The sequence below is a fragment of the Lissotriton helveticus genome, chromosome 4_1 (genome assembly GCF_964261635.1).
Source record: "Lissotriton helveticus chromosome 4_1, aLisHel1.1, whole genome shotgun sequence".
NCBI classification, from domain to species: Eukaryota; Metazoa; Chordata; class Amphibia; order Caudata; family Salamandridae; genus Lissotriton; species Lissotriton helveticus.
In genome coordinates, this window is record NC_136063.1 from 1672214155 (window position 1) to 1672231985 (window position 17831).

At 33.9% G+C, this 17831-nt stretch overlaps 10 non-coding genes across 10 annotated transcripts; 7 read left to right on the forward strand and 3 right to left on the reverse strand.

Moving 5' to 3' along the window:
* Window positions 1-660: 660 nt before the first annotated feature.
* TRNAQ-UUG (transfer RNA glutamine (anticodon UUG)) lies at window positions 661-732 on the forward strand. The gene has a single exon. It is a non-coding gene; the product is annotated as a tRNA-Gln (tRNA).
* Window positions 733-1558: 826 nt separating this feature from the next.
* Window positions 1559-1630, reverse strand: TRNAQ-CUG (transfer RNA glutamine (anticodon CUG)). The gene has a single exon. It is a non-coding gene; the product is annotated as a tRNA-Gln (tRNA).
* Window positions 1631-3180: 1550 nt separating this feature from the next.
* On the forward strand, window positions 3181-3252 carry TRNAQ-UUG (transfer RNA glutamine (anticodon UUG)). Its single transcript has one exon. It is a non-coding gene; the product is annotated as a tRNA-Gln (tRNA).
* A 2446-nt stretch (window positions 3253-5698) lies between these two features.
* Window positions 5699-5770, forward strand: TRNAQ-UUG (transfer RNA glutamine (anticodon UUG)). Its single transcript has one exon. It is a non-coding gene; the product is annotated as a tRNA-Gln (tRNA).
* Window positions 5771-8216: 2446 nt separating this feature from the next.
* Window positions 8217-8288, forward strand: TRNAQ-UUG (transfer RNA glutamine (anticodon UUG)). Its single transcript has one exon. It is a non-coding gene; the product is annotated as a tRNA-Gln (tRNA).
* Window positions 8289-9114: 826 nt separating this feature from the next.
* TRNAQ-CUG (transfer RNA glutamine (anticodon CUG)) lies at window positions 9115-9186 on the reverse strand. Its single transcript has one exon. It is a non-coding gene; the product is annotated as a tRNA-Gln (tRNA).
* Window positions 9187-10736: 1550 nt separating this feature from the next.
* On the forward strand, window positions 10737-10808 carry TRNAQ-UUG (transfer RNA glutamine (anticodon UUG)). The gene has a single exon. It is a non-coding gene; the product is annotated as a tRNA-Gln (tRNA).
* A 2446-nt stretch (window positions 10809-13254) lies between these two features.
* On the forward strand, window positions 13255-13326 carry TRNAQ-UUG (transfer RNA glutamine (anticodon UUG)). The gene has a single exon. It is a non-coding gene; the product is annotated as a tRNA-Gln (tRNA).
* An 826-nt stretch (window positions 13327-14152) lies between these two features.
* On the reverse strand, window positions 14153-14224 carry TRNAQ-CUG (transfer RNA glutamine (anticodon CUG)). The gene has a single exon. It is a non-coding gene; the product is annotated as a tRNA-Gln (tRNA).
* A 1550-nt stretch (window positions 14225-15774) lies between these two features.
* On the forward strand, window positions 15775-15846 carry TRNAQ-UUG (transfer RNA glutamine (anticodon UUG)). Its single transcript has one exon. It is a non-coding gene; the product is annotated as a tRNA-Gln (tRNA).
* Window positions 15847-17831: the final 1985 nt, after the last annotated feature.

A 17831-nucleotide genomic window follows, 5' to 3' on the forward strand; every position in this document is an offset into this window, starting at 1 on the left:
TTGTTAGATCAAAATTGAGTAAAAAGTGACTATCTCAATTTCATGACATATAGAAGAGTAAGGAGAAGAAGCTCATGTTTCAAATGTGGAGAGGCAACAACTTTTCATTATTTTCACCTCTACTAATTATATGCATTTTTATAATGTATGTGTTTATGTTGTCCTATAAATATACAGAGACATATAGCAAGATATAGGGAGATACATACGTGTAAAGTGGATATGTACAAGTTTATAAGTAAATGAGATGTTTTTCCAATTAATAATTCTAAGAACTGAATGGAAAAGAAAATCGTAAAGTTTAGATAAGTCCCACTGTGATTTGTACTCAGATCCCGGTTTTCAGAGTCTAGAGTGCTAAGCATGATACCATCAAACCACCTGTACCAGGTTGAGCTTTTCATTTTGAGAGAAGAGATTGCATTCACGGGGGAATCTTATATTTTATTGCAAAATCGTATCTCACATAAAAAGTACTGTTCAACAGAGTGATAGCGTTACTTGAGTCCTCTGGGCAACATCCTTCCCTAACATAGTTCAATATGCAAAAGTTGAACAGAATAGAAAAGTAATAACATTCTGTTGGTCTTTGACTGTAGAACATTAAAAACTTTGAAATGTTCACATTGCTGCAGCAATTTGCTCCCTTGTCACATGGGAGGTTCCATGGTGTAATGGTTAGCACTTTGGACTTTGAATCCAAGGATCCGAGTTCAAATCTCGGTGGGACCACTTTCATGACTGTTGATCAAATCTTTTTCTGTCAAGTGTATTCATAAATATCACAAATCTAACACGGGTAGAGTGAAACATTAATCTATTGATTGTATTCTGAAAGTCTATTCGATGTGAGCAAATGATAGAACTTTTAGAAAACATGGAAATTAAATGGCTCAAAATAATGAGACATTTTGCGAGCTGACTCTGTTTTCTCAAACTCATCACAGGGGGCTGATGCAAGATATTACTTTCTTAAATCTTACTGTTATTGATAAGGGGAAGATGGAACTTTTTAATTGGAAATCCTTCATTAAAACAAAACTTGAGGAATCAAATTGTGTATTATGGGGACAGAAGATATGACGTTTTGAATAACAATCGTGAAATTCAGACACACATATATTTACACTCTGATTTTCTAAAGTAAATCCATAACCATAAAGTAATATCTTTCGAAAGACGTGTCAAAGGTAATAATCTGAATTTCTCTTTCAAAGAAATTCACAATTAAATGCACTGTGTAAGTCAAGCATGTTGTCATATAAGAAATCAGCAAAAATTAACTATCTCATTACTGGTCATATAGATGAGAGAGGAAATGAACCTAACGTTTAAATTGTGGATGGGAAACAACAGTTTTTAGTTTTCAGCTTCAATACATATGTTTATGAATAATTGATTTCTTTATATAGTCTTATCGCTATCTAGACGGATATAGCTATGTATACATAGATGCATACTTATACGTTGATAAGTATCAGTATAAAACATTGACGTTATGTTTTTCCAAGACCAAATTCTAAGAAATGGGTGAAATAGTAAATCTCATAATTCAAGCAGGTCCCACCGAGATTTGAACTCGGATCGCTGGATTCAGAGTCCAGAGTGCTAACCATTACACCATGGAACCCTCCCATACATTAGTCATTTTTCCATTGAGACAAAAGAGAGCGCATTAGTGCGGGGGCATTTCTTACATTGATGAAACGATATCTCTGTTGAATGCTCATAGTGTAAAGAGCTATAATGTGATTTGATTCTGTTCAGATACATTCTCCTTAACAGTGTTAAATATGCAAACGTTTATCAGGATAGGCAAGTTATATCATAATGATCATCTTTGACTGTAACATATTAAAACATTTTACATTTGCAAACTAATACACCCATTTCTTTGTCTCTCACATGGGCTGCGCCAAAGAGCAATGATTGGCACGTTGGACTATGCATGCAAAGGTACCAGTCCAAATCTTGGGGGTACTATTTTATTACTCTTGACCTTTTCTATTTCTGTCACCTTTGTTTATTCATAGCTCAAATCCAACACCAGTAGGTTGAAAGAGACAATTATTGATTCCTTTCAAAACGTCCATCAGCTTGAACAAGTTACAGAAATACAAACATTATAATACGTTTACATCACATTCCTACACAAAATAGTGTGACATTAAGAAATCCTATCCTGTTTTTCTGAAATGCATTTCAGAGGCCTGATTCCCAGCATCCCTTTTTGAAGCTTTCTGCGCTATTGATAAGGCGAATTTAGCACATTTTGAAAGAGAAGTGTTCTTAAATCAAACCTAGAGAACCACAATGACGGTATCATTCAGATAGTACAAATGTTTTTTGTATATTAGTATGGAAATTGTGAAATAAAACGTTTTTCATGCTGATTTTCAACAGTCGATCTGCAATCGTGAAACATAAGCTTTTGCTTGGAGGCCTCACAGGTACTGATCTAATTTTCTCTTTTAAGATTATTCACAAATCATATGATATGCTTTGTATAAATCAACTATATTGTTAGATCAAAATTGAGTAAAAAGTGACTATCTCAATTTCATGACATATAGAAGAGTAAGGAGAAGAAGCTCATGTTTCAAATGTGGAGAGGCAACAACTTTTCATTATTTTCACCTCTACTAATTATATGCATTTTTATAATGTATGTGTTTATGTTGTCCTATAAATATACAGAGACATATAGCAAGATATAGGGAGATACATACGTGTAAAGTGGATATGTACAAGTTTATAAGTAAATGAGATGTTTTTCCAATTAATAATTCTAAGAACTGAATGGAAAAGAAAATCGTAAAGTTTAGATAAGTCCCACTGTGATTTGTACTCAGGTCCCGGTTTTCAGAGTCTAGAGTGCTAAGCATGATACCATCAAACCACCTGTACCAGGTTGAGCTTTTCATTTTGAGAGAAGAGATTGCATTCACGGGGGAATCTTATATTTTATTGCAAAATCGTATCTCACATAAAAAGTACTGTTCAACAGAGTGATAGCGTTACTTGAGTTCTCTGGGCAACATCCTTCCCTAACATAGTTCAATATGCAAAAGTTGAACAGAATAGAAAAGTAATAACATTCTGTTGGTCTTTGACTGTAGAACATTAAAAACTTTGAAATGTTCACATTGCTGCAGCAATTTGCTCCCTTGTCATATGGGAGGTTCCATGGTGTAATGGTTAGCACTTTGGACTTTGAATCCAAGGATCCGAGTTCAAATCTCGGTGGGACCACTTTCATGACTGTTGATCAAATCTTTTTCTGTCAAGTGTATTCATAAATATCACAAATCTAACACGGGTAGAGTGAAACATTAATTTATTGATTGTATTCTGAAAGTCTATTCGATGTGAGCAAATGATAGAACTTTTAGAAAACATGGAAATTAAATGGCTCAAAATAATGAGACATTTTGCGAGCTGACTCTGTTTTCTCAAACTCATCACAGGGGGCTGATGCAAGATATTACTTTCTTAAATCTTACTGTTATTGATAAGGGGAAGATGGAACTTTTTAATTGGAAATCCTTCATTAAAACAAAACTTGAGGAATCAAATTGTGTATTATGGGGACAGAAGATATGACGTTTTGAATAACAATCGTGAAATTCAGACACACATATATTTACACTCTGATTTTCTAAAGTAAATCCATAACCATAAAGTAATATCTTTCGAAAGACGTGTCAAAGGTAATAATCTGAATTTCTCTTTCAAAGAAATTCACAATTAAATGCACTGTGTAAGTCAAGCATGTTGTCATATAAGAAATCAGCAAAAATTAACTATCTCATTACTGGTCATATAGATGAGAGAGGAAATGAACCTAACGTTTAAATTGTGGATGGGAAACAACAGTTTTTAGTTTTCAGCTTCAATACATATGTTTATGAATAATTGATTTCTTTATATAGTCTTATCGCTATCTAGACGGATATAGCTATGTATACATAGATGCATACTTATACGTTGATAAGTATCAGTATAAAACATTGACGTTATGTTTTTCCAAGACCAAATTCTAAGAAATGGGTGAAATAGTAAATCTCATAATTCATACAGGTCCCACCGAGCTTGGACTTGGATCGCTGGATTCAGAGTCCAGAGTGCTAACCATTACACCATGGAACCCTCCCATACATGAGTCATTTTTCCATTGAGACAAAAGAGAGCGCATTAGTGCGGGGCATTTCTTACATTGATGAAACGATATCTCTGTTGAATGCTCATAGTGTAAAGAGCTATAATGTGATTTGATTCTGTTCAGATACATTCTCCTTAACAGTGTTAAATATGCAAACGTTTATCAGGATAGGCAAGTTATATCATAATGATCATCTTTGACTGTAACATATTAAAACATTTTACATTTCCAAACTAATACACCCATTTCTTTGTCTCTCAAATGGGCTGCGCCAAAGAGCAATGATTGGCACGTTGGACTTTGCATGCAAAGGTACCAGTCCAAATCTTGGGGGTACTATTTTATTACTCTTGACCTTTTCTATTTCTGTCACCTTTGTTTATTGATAGCTCAAATCCAACACCAGTAGGTTGAAAGAGACAATTATTGATTCCTTTTAAAACGTCCATCAGCTTGAACAAGTTACAGAAATACAAACATTATAATACGTTTACATCACATTCCTACACAAAATAGTGTGACATTAAGAAATCCTATCCTGTTTTTCTGAAATGCATTTCAGAGGCCTGATTCCCAGCATCCCTTTTTGAAGCTTTCTGCGCTATTGATAAGGCGAATTTAGCACATTTTGAAAGAGAAGTGTTCTTAAATCAAACCTAGAGAACCACAATGACGGTATCATTCAGATAGTACAAATGTTTTTTGTATATTAGTATGGAAATTGTGAAATAAAACGTTTTTCATGCTGATTTTCAACAGTCGATCTGCAATCGTGAAACATAAGCTTTTGCTTGGAGGCCTCACAGGTACTGATCTAATTTTCTCTTTTAAGATTATTCACAAATCATATGATATGCTTTGTATAAATCAACTATATTGTTAGATCAAAATTGAGTAAAAAGTGACTATCTCAATTTCATGACATATAGAAGAGTAAGGAGAAGAAGCTCATGTTTCAAATGTGGAGAGGCAACAACTTTTCATTATTTTCACCTCTACTAATTATATGCATTTTTATAATGTATGTGTTTATGTTGTCCTATAAATATACAGAGACATATAGCAAGATATAGGGAGATACATACGTGTAAAGTGGATATGTACAAGTTTATAAGTAAATGAGATGTTTTTCCAATTAATAATTCTAAGAACTGAATGGAAAAGAAAATCGTAAAGTTTAGATAAGTCCCACTGTGATTTGTACTCAGGTCCCGGTTTTCAGAGTCTAGAGTGCTAAGCATGATACCATCAAACCACCTGTACCAGGTTGAGCTTTTCATTTTGAGAGAAGAGATTGCATTCACGGGGGAATCTTATATTTTATTGCAAAATCGTATCTCACATAAAAAGTACTGTTCAACAGAGTGATAGCGTTACTTGAGTCCTCTGGGCAACATCCTTCCCTAACATAGTTCAATATGCAAAAGTTGAACAGAATAGAAAAGTAATAACATTCTGTTGGTCTTTGACTGTAGAACATTAAAAACTTTGAAATGTTCACATTGCTGCAGCAATTTGCTTCCTTGTCACATGGGAGGTTCCATGGTGTAATGTTTAGCACTTTGGACTTTGAATCCAAGGATCCGAGTTCAAATCTCGGTGGGACCACTTTCATGACTGTTGATCAAATCTTTTTCTGTCAAGTGTATTCATAAATATCACAAATCTAACACGGGTAGAGTGAAACATTAATTTATTGATTGTATTCTGAAAGTCTATTCGATGTGAGCAAATGATAGAACTTTTAGAAAACATGGAAATTAAATGGCTCAAAATAATGAGACATTTTGCGAGCTGACTCTGTTTTCTCAAACTCATCACAGGGGGCTGATGCAAGATATTACTTTCTTAAATCTTACTGTTATTGATAAGGGGAAGATGGAACTTTTTAATTGGAAATCCTTCATTAAAACAAAACTTGAGGAATCAAATTGTGTATTATGGGGACAGAAGATATGACGTTTTGAATAACAATCGTGAAATTCAGACACACATATATTTACACTCTGATTTTCTAAAGTAAATCCATAACCATAAAGTAAAATCTTTCGAAAGACGTGTCAAAGGTAATAATCTGAATTTCTCTTTCAAAGAAATTCACAATTAAATGCACTGTGTAAGTCAAGCATGTTGTCATATAAGAAATCAGCAAAAATTAACTATCTCATTACTGGTCATATAGATGAGAGAGGAAATGAACCTAACGTTTAAATTGTGGATGGGAAACAACAGTTTTTAGTTTTCAGCTTCAATACATATGTTTATGAATAATTGATTTCTTTATATAGTCTTATCGCTATCTAGACGGATATAGCTATGTATACATAGATGCATACTTATACGTTGATAAGTATCAGTATAAAACATTGACGTTATGTTTTTCCAAGACCAAATTCTAAGAAATGGGTGAAATAGTAAATCTCATAATTCATACAGGTCCCACCGAGCTTGGACTTGGATCGCTGGATTCAGAGTCCAGAGTGCTAACCATTACACCATGGAACCCTCCCATACATGAGTCATTTTTCCATTGAGACAAAAGAGAGCGCATTAGTGCGGGGCATTTCTTACATTGATGAAACGATATCTCTGTTGAATGCTCATAGTGTAAAGAGCTATAATGTGATTTGATTCTGTTCAGATACATTCTCCTTAACAGTGTTAAATATGCAAACGTTTATCAGGATAGGCAAGTTATATCATAATGATCATCTTTGACTGTAACATATTAAAACATTTTACATTTCCAAACTAATACACCCATTTCTTTGTCTCTCAAATGGGCTGCGCCAAAGAGCAATGATTGGCACGTTGGACTTTGCATGCAAAGGTACCAGTCCAAATCTTGGGGGTACTATTTTATTACTCTTGACCTTTTCTATTTCTGTCACCTTTGTTTATTGATAGCTCAAATCCAACACCAGTAGGTTGAAAGAGACAATTATTGATTCCTTTCAAAACGTCCATCAGCTTGAACAAGTTACAGAAATACAAACATTATAATACGTTTACATCACATTCCTACACAAAATAGTGTGACATTAAGAAATCCTATCCTGTTTTTCTGAAATGCATTTCAGAGGCCTGATTCCCAGCATCCCTTTTTGAAGCTTTCTGCGCTATTGATAAGGCGAATTTAGCACATTTTGAAAGAGAAGTGTTCTTAAATCAAACCTAGAGAACCACAATGACGGTATCATTCAGATAGTACAAATGTTTTTTGTATATTAGTATGGAAATTGTGAAATAAAACGTTTTTCATGCTGATTTTCAACAGTCGATCTGCAATCGTGAAACATAAGCTTTTGCTTGGAGGCCTCACAGGTACTGATCTAATTTTCTCTTTTAAGATTATTCACAAATCATATGATATGCTTTGTATAAATCAACTATATTGTTAGATCAAAATTGAGTAAAAAGTGACTATCTCAATTTCATGACATATAGAAGAGTAAGGAGAAGAAGCTCATGTTTCAAATGTGGAGAGGCAACAACTTTTCATTATTTTCACCTCTACTAATTATATGCATTTTTATAATGTATGTGTTTATGTTGTCCTATAAATATACAGAGACATATAGCAAGATATAGGGAGATACATACGTGTAAAGTGGATATGTACAAGTTTATAAGTAAATGAGATGTTTTTCCAATTAATAATTCTAAGAACTGAATGGAAAAGAAAATCGTAAAGTTTAGATAAGTCCCACTGTGATTTGTACTCAGATCCCGGTTTTCAGAGTCTAGAGTGCTAAGCATGATACCATCAAACCACCTGTACCAGGTTGAGCTTTTCATTTTGAGAGAAGAGATTGCATTCACGGGGGAATCTTATATTTTATTGCAAAATCGTATCTCACATAAAAAGTACTGTTCAACAGAGTGATAGCGTTACTTGAGTCCTCTGGGCAACATCCTTCCCTAACATAGTTCAATATGCAAAAGTTGAACAGAATAGAAAAGTAATAACATTCTGTTGGTCTTTGACTGTAGAACATTAAAAACTTTGAAATGTTCACATTGCTGCAGCAATTTGCTCCCTTGTCACATGGGAGGTTCCATGGTGTAATGGTTAGCACTTTGGACTTTGAATCCAAGGATCCGAGTTCAAATCTCGGTGGGACCACTTTCATGACTGTTGATCAAATCTTTTTCTGTCAAGTGTATTCATAAATATCACAAATCTAACACGGGTAGAGTAAAACATTAATCTATTGATTGTATTCTGAAAGTCTATTCGATGTGAGCAAATGATAGAACTTTTAGAAAACATGGAAATTAAATGGCTCAAAATAATGAGACATTTTGCGAGCTGACTCTGTTTTCTCAAACTCATCACAGGGGGCTGATGCAAGATATTACTTTCTTAAATCTTACTGTTATTGATAAGGGGAAGATGGAACTTTTTAATTGGAAATCCTTCATTAAAACAAAACTTGAGGAATCAAATTGTGTATTATGGGGACAGAAGATATGACGTTTTGAATAACAATCGTGAAATTCAGACACACATATATTTACACTCTGATTTTCTAAAGTAAATCCATAACCATAAAGTAATATCTTTCGAAAGACGTGTCAAAGGTAATAATCTGAATTTCTCTTTCAAAGAAATTCACAATTAAATGCACTGTGTAAGTCAAGCATGTTGTCATATAAGAAATCAGCAAAAATTAACTATCTCATTACTGGTCATATAGATGAGAGAGGAAATGAACCTAACGTTTAAATTGTGGATGGGAAACAACAGTTTTTAGTTTTCAGCTTCAATACATATGTTTATGAATAATTGATTTCTTTATATAGTCTTATCGCTATCTAGACGGATATAGCTATGTATACATAGATGCATACTTATACGTTGATAAGTATCAGTATAAAACATTGACGTTATGTTTTTCCAAGACCAAATTCTAAGAAATGGGTGAAATAGTAAATCTCATAATTCAAGCAGGTCCCACCGAGATTTGAACTCGGATCGCTGGATTCAGAGTCCAGAGTGCTAACCATTACACCATGGAACCCTCCCATACATTAGTCATTTTTCCATTGAGACAAAAGAGAGCGCATTAGTGCGGGGGCATTTCTTACATTGATGAAACGATATCTCTGTTGAATGCTCATAGTGTAAAGAGCTATAATGTGATTTGATTCTGTTCAGATACATTCTCCTTAACAGTGCTAAATATGCAAACGTTTATCAGGATAGGCAAGTTATATCATAATGATCATCTTTGACTGTAACATATTAAAACATTTTACATTTGCAAACTAATACACCCATTTCTTTGTCTCTCACATGGGCTGCGCCAAAGAGCAATGATTGGCACGTTGGACTATGCATGCAAAGGTACCAGTCCAAATCTTGGGGGTACTATTTTATTACTCTTGACCTTTTCTATTTCTGTCACCTTTGTTTATTCATAGCTCAAATCCAACACCAGTAGGTTGAAAGAGACAATTATTGATTCCTTTCAAAACGTCCATCAGCTTGAACAAGTTACAGAAATACAAACATTATAATACGTTTACATCACATTCCTACACAAAATAGTGTGACATTAAGAAATCCTATCCTGTTTTTCTGAAATGCATTTCAGAGGCCTGATTCCCAGCATCCCTTTTTGAAGCTTTCTGCGCTATTGATAAGGCGAATTTAGCACATTTTGAAAGAGAAGTGTTCTTAAATCAAACCTAGAGAACCACAATGACGGTATCATTCAGATAGTACAAATGTTTTTTGTATATTAGTATGGAAATTGTGAAATAAAACGTTTTTCATGCTGATTTTCAACAGTCGATCTGCAATCGTGAAACATAAGCTTTTGCTTGGAGGCCTCACAGGTACTGATCTAATTTTCTCTTTTAAGATTATTCACAAATCATATGATATGCTTTGTATAAATCAACTATATTGTTAGATCAAAATTGAGTAAAAAGTGACTATCTCAATTTCATGACATATAGAAGAGTAAGGAGAAGAAGCTCATGTTTCAAATGTGGAGAGGCAACAACTTTTCATTATTTTCACCTCTACTAATTATATGCATTTTTATAATGTATGTGTTTATGTTGTCCTATAAATATACAGAGACATATAGCAAGATATAGGGAGATACATACGTGTAAAGTGGATATGTACAAGTTTATAAGTAAATGAGATGTTTTTCCAATTAATAATTCTAAGAACTGAATGGAAAAGAAAATCGTAAAGTTTAGATAAGTCCCACTGTGATTTGTACTCAGATCCCGGTTTTCAGAGTCTAGAGTGCTAAGCATGATACCATCAAACCACCTGTACCAGGTTGAGCTTTTCATTTTGAGAGAAGAGATTGCATTCACGGGGGAATCTTATATTTTATTGCAAAATCGTATCTCACATAAAAAGTACTGTTCAACAGAGTGATAGCGTTACTTGAGTCCTCTGGGCAACATCCTTCCCTAACATAGTTCAATATGCAAAAGTTGAACAGAATAGAAAAGTAATAACATTCTGTTGGTCTTTGACTGTAGAACATTAAAAACTTTGAAATGTTCACATTGCTGCAGCAATTTGCTCCCTTGTCATATGGGAGGTTCCATGGTGTAATGGTTAGCACTTTGGACTTTGAATCCAAGGATCCGAGTTCAAATCTCGGTGGGACCACTTTCATGACTGTTGATCAGATCTTTTTCTGTCAAGTGTATTCATAAATATCACAAATCTAACACGGGTAGAGTGAAACATTAATTTATTGATTGTATTCTGAAAGTCTATTCGATGTGAGCAAATGATAGAACTTTTAGAAAACATGGAAATTAAATGGCTCAAAATAATGAGACATTTTGCGAGCTGACTCTGTTTTCTCAAACTCATCACAGGGGGCTGATGCAAGATATTACTTTCTTAAATCTTACTGTTATTGATAAGGGGAAGATGGAACTTTTTAATTGGAAATCCTTCATTAAAACAAAACTTGAGGAATCAAATTGTGTATTATGGGGACAGAAGATATGACGTTTTGAATAACAATCGTGAAATTCAGACACACATATATTTACACTCTGATTTTCTAAAGTAAATCCATAACCATAAAGTAATATCTTTCGAAAGACGTGTCAAAGGTAATAATCTGAATTTCTCTTTCAAAGAAATTCACAATTAAATGCACTGTGTAAGTCAAGCATGTTGTCATATAAGAAATCAGCAAAAATTAACTATCTCATTACTGGTCATATAGATGAGAGAGGAAATGAACCTAACGTTTAAATTGTGGATGGGAAACAACAGTTTTTAGTTTTCAGCTTCAATACATATGTTTATGAATAATTGATTTCTTTATATAGTCTTATCGCTATCTAGACGGATATAGCTATGTATACATAGATGCATACTTATACGTTGATAAGTATCAGTATAAAACATTGACGTTATGTTTTTCCAAGACCAAATTCTAAGAAATGGGTGAAATAGTAAATCTCATAATTCATACAGGTCCCACCGAGCTTGGACTTGGATCGCTGGATTCAGAGTCCAGAGTGCTAACCATTACACCATGGAACCCTCCCATACATGAGTCATTTTTCCATTGAGACAAAAGAGAGCGCATTAGTGCGGGGCATTTCTTACATTGATGAAACGATATCTCTGTTGAATGCTCATAGTGTAAAGAGCTATAATGTGATTTGATTCTGTTCAGATACATTCTCCTTAACAGTGTTAAATATGCAAACGTTTATCAGGATAGGCAAGTTATATCATAATGATCATCTTTGACTGTAACATATTAAAACATTTTACATTTCCAAACTAATACACCCATTTCTTTGTCTCTCAAATGGGCTGCGCCAAAGAGCAATGATTGGCACGTTGGACTTTGCATGCAAAGGTACCAGTCCAAATCTTGGGGGTACTATTTTATTACTCTTGACCTTTTCTATTTCTGTCACCTTTGTTTATTGATAGCTCAAATCCAACACCAGTAGGTTGAAAGAGACAATTATTGATTCCTTTTAAAACGTCCATCAGCTTGAACAAGTTACAGAAATACAAACATTATAATACGTTTACATCACATTCCTACACAAAATAGTGTGACATTAAGAAATCCTATCCTGTTTTTCTGAAATGCATTTCAGAGGCCTGATTCCCAGCATCCCTTTTTGAAGCTTTCTGCGCTATTGATAAGGCGAATTTAGCACATTTTGAAAGAGAAGTGTTCTTAAATCAAACCTAGAGAACCACAATGACGGTATCATTCAGATAGTACAAATGTTTTTTGTATATTAGTATGGAAATTGTGAAATAAAACGTTTTTCATGCTGATTTTCAACAGTCGATCTGCAATCGTGAAACATAAGCTTTTGCTTGGAGGCCTCACAGGTACTGATCTAATTTTCTCTTTTAAGATTATTCACAAATCATATGATATGCTTTGTATAAATCAACTATATTGTTAGATCAAAATTGAGTAAAAAGTGACTATCTCAATTTCATGACATATAGAAGAGTAAGGAGAAGAAGCTCATGTTTCAAATGTGGAGAGGCAACAACTTTTCATTATTTTCACCTCTACTAATTATATGCATTTTTATAATGTATGTGTTTATGTTGTCCTATAAATATACAGAGACATATAGCAAGATATAGGGAGATACATACGTGTAAAGTGGATATGTACAAGTTTATAAGTAAATGAGATGTTTTTCCAATTAATAATTCTAAGAACTGAATGGAAAAGAAAATCGTAAAGTTTAGATAAGTCCCACTGTGATTTGTACTCAGATCCCGGTTTTCAGAGTCTAGAGTGCTAAGCATGATACCATCAAACCACCTGTACCAGGTTGAGCTTTTCATTTTGAGAGAAGAGATTGCATTCACGGGGGAATCTTATATTTTATTGCAAAATCGTATCTCACATAAAAAGTACTGTTCAACAGAGTGATAGCGTTACTTGAGTCCTCTGGGCAACATCCTTCCCTAACATAGTTCAATATGCAAAAGTTGAACAGAATAGAAAAGTAATAACATTCTGTTGGTCTTTGACTGTAGAACATTAAAAACTTTGAAATGTTCACATTGCTGCAGCAATTTGCTCCCTTGTCACATGGGAGGTTCCATGGTGTAATGGTTAGCACTTTGGACTTTGAATCCAAGGATCCGAGTTCAAATCTCGGTGGGACCACTTTCATGACTGTTGATCAAATCTTTTTCTGTCAAGTGTATTCATAAATATCACAAATCTAACACGGGTAGAGTAAAACATTAATCTATTGATTGTATTCTGAAAGTCTATTCGATGTGAGCAAATGATAGAACTTTTAGAAAACATGGAAATTAAATGGCTCAAAATAATGAGACATTTTGCGAGCTGACTCTGTTTTCTCAAACTCATCACAGGGGGCTGATGCAAGATATTACTTTCTTAAATCTTACTGTTATTGATAAGGGGAAGATGGAACTTTTTAATTGGAAATCCTTCATTAAAACAAAACTTGAGGAATCAAATTGTGTATTATGGGGACAGAAGATATGACGTTTTGAATAACAATCGTGAAATTCAGACACACATATATTTACACTCTGATTTTCTAAAGTAAATCCATAACCATAAAGTAATATCTTTCGAAAGACGTGTCAAAGGTAATAATCTGAATTTCTCTTTCAAAGAAATTCACAATTAAATGCACTGTGTAAGTCAAGCATGTTGTCATATAAGAAATCAGCAAAAATTAACTATCTCATTACTGGTCATATAGATGAGAGAGGAAATGAACCTAACGTTTAAATTGTGGATGGGAAACAACAGTTTTTAGTTTTCAGCTTCAATACATATGTTTATGAATAATTGATTTCTTTATATAGTCTTATCGCTATCTAGACGGATATAGCTATGTATACATAGATGCATACTTATACGTTGATAAGTATCAGTATAAAACATTGACGTTATGTTTTTCCAAGACCAAATTCTAAGAAATGGGTGAAATAGTAAATCTCATAATTCAAGCAGGTCCCACCGAGATTTGAACTCGGATCGCTGGATTCAGAGTCCAGAGTGCTAACCATTACACCATGGAACCCTCCCATACATTAGTCATTTTTCCATTGAGACAAAAGAGAGCGCATTAGTGCGGGGGCATTTCTTACATTGATGAAACGATATCTCTGTTGAATGCTCATAGTGTAAAGAGCTATAATGTGATTTGATTCTGTTCAGATACATTCTCCTTAACAGTGCTAAATATGCAAACGTTTATCAGGATAGGCAAGTTATATCATAATGATCATCTTTGACTGTAACATATTAAAACATTTTACATTTGCAAACTAATACACCCATTTCTTTGTCTCTCACATGGGCTGCGCCAAAGAGCAATGATTGGCACGTTGGACTATGCATGCAAAGGTACCAGTCCAAATCTTGGGGGTACTATTTTATTACTCTTGACCTTTTCTATTTCTGTCACCTTTGTTTATTCATAGCTCAAATCCAACACCAGTAGGTTGAAAGAGACAATTATTGATTCCTTTCAAAACGTCCATCAGCTTGAACAAGTTACAGAAATACAAACATTATAATACGTTTACATCACATTCCTACACAAAATAGTGTGACATTAAGAAATCCTATCCTGTTTTTCTGAAATGCATTTCAGAGGCCTGATTCCCAGCATCCCTTTTTGAAGCTTTCTGCGCTATTGATAAGGCGAATTTAGCACATTTTGAAAGAGAAGTGTTCTTAAATCAAACCTAGAGAACCACAATGACGGTATCATTCAGATAGTACAAATGTTTTTTGTATATTAGTATGGAAATTGTGAAATAAAACGTTTTTCATGCTGATTTTCAACAGTCGATCTGCAATCGTGAAACATAAGCTTTTGCTTGGAGGCCTCACAGGTACTGATCTAATTTTCTCTTTTAAGATTATTCACAAATCATATGATATGCTTTGTATAAATCAACTATATTGTTAGATCAAAATTGAGTAAAAAGTGACTATCTCAATTTCATGACATATAGAAGAGTAAGGAGAAGAAGCTCATGTTTCAAATGTGGAGAGGCAACAACTTTTCATTATTTTCACCTCTACTAATTATATGCATTTTTATAATGTATGTGTTTATGTTGTCCTATAAATATACAGAGACATATAGCAAGATATAGGGAGATACATACGTGTAAAGTGGATATGTACAAGTTTATAAGTAAATGAGATGTTTTTCCAATTAATAATTCTAAGAACTGAATGGAAAAGAAAATCGTAAAGTTTAGATAAGTCCCACTGTGATTTGTACTCAGATCCCGGTTTTCAGAGTCTAGAGTGCTAAGCATGATACCATCAAACCACCTGTACCAGGTTGAGCTTTTCATTTTGAGAGAAGAGATTGCATTCACGGGGGAATCTTATATTTTATTGCAAAATCGTATCTCACATAAAAAGTACTGTTCAACAGAGTGATAGCGTTACTTGAGTCCTCTGGGCAACATCCTTCCCTAACATAGTTCAATATGCAAAAGTTGAACAGAATAGAAAAGTAATAACATTCTGTTGGTCTTTGACTGTAGAACATTAAAAACTTTGAAATGTTCACATTGCTGCAGCAATTTGCTCCCTTGTCATATGGGAGGTTCCATGGTGTAATGGTTAGCACTTTGGACTTTGAATCCAAGGATCCGAGTTCAAATCTCGGTGGGACCACTTTCATGACTGTTGATCAGATCTTTTTCTGTCAAGTGTATTCATAAATATCACAAATCTAACACGGGTAGAGTGAAACATTAATTTATTGATTGTATTCTGAAAGTCTATTCGATGTGAGCAAATGATAGAACTTTTAGAAAACATGGAAATTAAATGGCTCAAAATAATGAGACATTTTGCGAGCTGACTCTGTTTTCTCAAACTCATCACAGGGGGCTGATGCAAGATATTACTTTCTTAAATCTTACTGTTATTGATAAGGGGAAGATGGAACTTTTTAATTGGAAATCCTTCATTAAAACAAAACTTGAGGAATCAAATTGTGTATTATGGGGACAGAAGATATGACGTTTTGAATAACAATCGTGAAATTCAGACACACATATATTTACACTCTGATTTTCTAAAGTAAATCCATAACCATAAAGTAATATCTTTCGAAAGACGTGTCAAAGGTAATAATCTGAATTTCTCTTTCAAAGAAATTCACAATTAAATGCACTGTGTAAGTCAAGCATGTTGTCATATAAGAAATCAGCAAAAATTAACTATCTCATTACTGGTCATATAGATGAGAGAGGAAATGAACCTAACGTTTAAATTGTGGATGGGAAACAACAGTTTTTAGTTTTCAGCTTCAATACATATGTTTATGAATAATTGATTTCTTTATATAGTCTTATCGCTATCTAGACGGATATAGCTATGTATACATAGATGCATACTTATACGTTGATAAGTATCAGTATAAAACATTGACGTTATGTTTTTCCAAGACCAAATTCTAAGAAATGGGTGAAATAGTAAATCTCATAATTCATACAGGTCCCACCGAGCTTGGACTTGGATCGCTGGATTCAGAGTCCAGAGTGCTAACCATTACACCATGGAACCCTCCCATACATGAGTCATTTTTCCATTGAGACAAAAGAGAGCGCATTAGTGCGGGGCATTTCTTACATTGATGAAACGATATCTCTGTTGAATGCTCATAGTGTAAAGAGCTATAATGTGATTTGATTCTGTTCAGATACATTCTCCTTAACAGTGTTAAATATGCAAACGTTTATCAGGATAGGCAAGTTATATCATAATGATCATCTTTGACTGTAACATATTAAAACATTTTACATTTCCAAACTAATACACCCATTTCTTTGTCTCTCAAATGGGCTGCGCCAAAGAGCAATGATTGGCACGTTGGACTTTGCATGCAAAGGTACCAGTCCAAATCTTGGGGGTACTATTTTATTACTCTTGACCTTTTCTATTTCTGTCACCTTTGTTTATTGATAGCTCAAATCCAACACCAGTAGGTTGAAAGAGACAATTATTGATTCCTTTTAAAACGTCCATCAGCTTGAACAAGTTACAGAAATACAAACATTATAATACGTTTACATCACATTCCTACACAAAATAGTGTGACATTAAGAAATCCTATCCTGTTTTTCTGAAATGCATTTCAGAGGCCTGATTCCCAGCATCCCTTTTTGAAGCTTTCTGCGCTATTGATAAGGCGAATTTAGCACATTTTGAAAGAGAAGTGTTCTTAAATCAAACCTAGAGAACCACAATGACGGTATCATTCAGATAGTACAAATGTTTTTTGTATATTAGTATGGAAATTGTGAAATAAAACGTTTTTCATGCTGATTTTCAACAGTCGATCTGCAATCGTGAAACATAAGCTTTTGCTTGGAGGCCTCACAGGTACTGATCTAATTTTCTCTTTTAAGATTATTCACAAATCATATGATATGCTTTGTATAAATCAACTATATTGTTAGATCAAAATTGAGTAAAAAGTGACTATCTCAATTTCATGACATATAGAAGAGTAAGGAGAAGAAGCTCATGTTTCAAATGTGGAGAGGCAACAACTTTTCATTATTTTCACCTCTACTAATTATATGCATTTTTATAATGTATGTGTTTATGTTGTCCTATAAATATACAGAGACATATAGCAAGATATAGGG